Raw genomic sequence first — 2301 nt, 5'->3', positions numbered from 1 at the left:
TGGTATTGATGAACGTTTGCAAATTATGATCAGGAAGGGGAGGATGATTTGCACTTTGTACTTTCTCAAGATAAGAGTAATAAACTCTGAGGAGGGAACAACAGACTTCTGCCTGTAGATTAACAGTATGATTTGTTCCAGATAACTCAGAGACTGTTATACAGCAGTAAAATGAATCTTTATTATTTGGCATTCTTTATTTAAAAGCAGTCCTTAATAAATGGCATTTAAACACTGTGAAAAGCTGTGTGTTTGTAATCCATAATCCATAATAATGCTTTCTCTAGTGAAAAAGTCCATCCCCTGTTGTCTCTCACATCAAAATCCACCCAAATGTTTGTTTAGAGCTGTTTTTTTTTGTTCGTAAACTGTGCTTGATCTGTGCATATTTCTCTCCCGATTCAGATGAGACGACTTTTTCACTGGAGAAAGCAATGATTAAATGTCTTAATGATGGATTTGTTTCTTACAAACACACAGCTTTTCACTTCATAAGATGTTAACTGATGGACTGGAGTGTTGTGGATTACTTGTGGATTATTGTGATGTTTTATCAGCTGTTTGGACTCATGTTCTGACGGCACCCATTCACTGCAGAGGATGAGGTGGGGTGTTAGCTATTACTTTAATATATGTTTGTAGTAATAGTAATACTGGAGATAGTGACCGAAAACATTGCCCGGACTCTTTTGGAAGCTTGCAAGCTTGTCTTTCTGTTAAAAATCATTTTTACCACTTGATGGCAGTATTTGAATTTCATACAAAATTCATTTCATACAAAAAAATCTTATGTTGTGTTTCTAGAAAAATTAGTTTTCACAGAAACTGTATTTTTATGATTTCTTATTGCATAGATCCAGTCTACCATATAGTTTGTATTACATCTTTTCAAATGCTGCCTTCCACCTCTGCCCAGTCCTGCAATCCACACTGATTATAGTTTAATGGTAAAACAAAAAAACTTGTAAAATGTAAAAATGCTACAGTAACAACCTGTTATGTGCTTAAGAGTACATTCACTTACTTTATATGGTGAAAAACTGATCTATCAGGACATTAAATGTAATTTTATGGTAAAATACTGAAATTGACAGGTTTTGGAAGTAAAAAGATCAAGTCCACTTATAATTGACATTACCTATTCCCTGTGAAACATTTCACATTTGATGGCATTTCATTTAAATAATTGTGTTTTTATTAGGTTTTGTTATAAGTTATGTACATGATGGTGTTATGTTACATCTTATGTTGTTAAATTAATGTTTATTGTATAGTGTCATGTGTTACCATGGTGTTTTGTGTTTGTGTTTTTGACACTGTTCACCTTCTATATATTAGGATTTACCTCAGCTTGTGGAAAAGTTAATGATGAACTTCTCCATGTGTCTTTCTCTTTAACACGCTCAGGTGCGTTTTTTGGTATTTTCGCCTAAATTTGACATACTCAAATTCAAATGTTTACCCTACACACATACAATGGAGGAAATGAAAAAAAATGGTTTCATTGTAAAGAAAACCATTTGAACTTCAAAATATGAGTGTAATTCTTTATAAATAACATTATATATTTTTCAAATATTACAATAAACACAAAAAAAACATAGGCGCTTTTTGATTTTTTTTTTTTTATATATTTTTTTAAATCTGTAATTCAGGTTCTATTAGGTCCAGCTTACAGTCCTTTTCTGTCAATAAACAGTTTTATCAGATTGTTAGCTGTGCTATCACGTTTCAAAATAAAGATTCAAAGATCACAAACGGAGAAAACACGCTGATAAAGCCTCACCAGACGCGCGTCCATTCCTCTCCATGGCGCCGCTGAACGTTCTTCATCATATACAACTTGTAATATGATTATCATAGATTGATATTCTCCGAGCCGCATTTGCTTTTCCGCGTGGCCGTTCTGCTTTCAAACCAGTCCGAAACTACAAGTCCCAAAGAACAACAGGCTGCGAGGAGCGCTGTCCCGGATCCGGATACGTGTCAGCCCCCTCGACCACCCTCCCTCGCTGTTGACGCAGAGGTGTCAAATTTCACAGCTCTGACTGGCCCAGCGTGAGTGTGTGTCATAAAACCTGACCAATTGCAATCGGCAGACTCATCAGAGTTGTAAAAGATCAGAATTGCCTGGCATTAGAGTTGACTTGGAGAGCGCGTCTGTGGCAGAAAGTGCGCATGTTTTCTCTGGTGCGCATCTGGACAAAACACTATATATCTCACCGATGGAAGCACGCAGAAACGTGAAAATGGTCTTGTTTGAAAGAAGAGATCCTAATCTAAAAGATAATATAGAGTATA

The sequence above is a fragment of the Sinocyclocheilus rhinocerous genome, unplaced genomic scaffold, assembly GCF_001515625.1.
Source record: "Sinocyclocheilus rhinocerous isolate Xijiao unplaced genomic scaffold, SAMN03320098_v1.1 scaffold861, whole genome shotgun sequence".
NCBI classification, from domain to species: domain Eukaryota; kingdom Metazoa; phylum Chordata; class Actinopteri; order Cypriniformes; family Cyprinidae; genus Sinocyclocheilus; species Sinocyclocheilus rhinocerous.
This window is presented reverse-complemented; position numbering follows the sequence as displayed.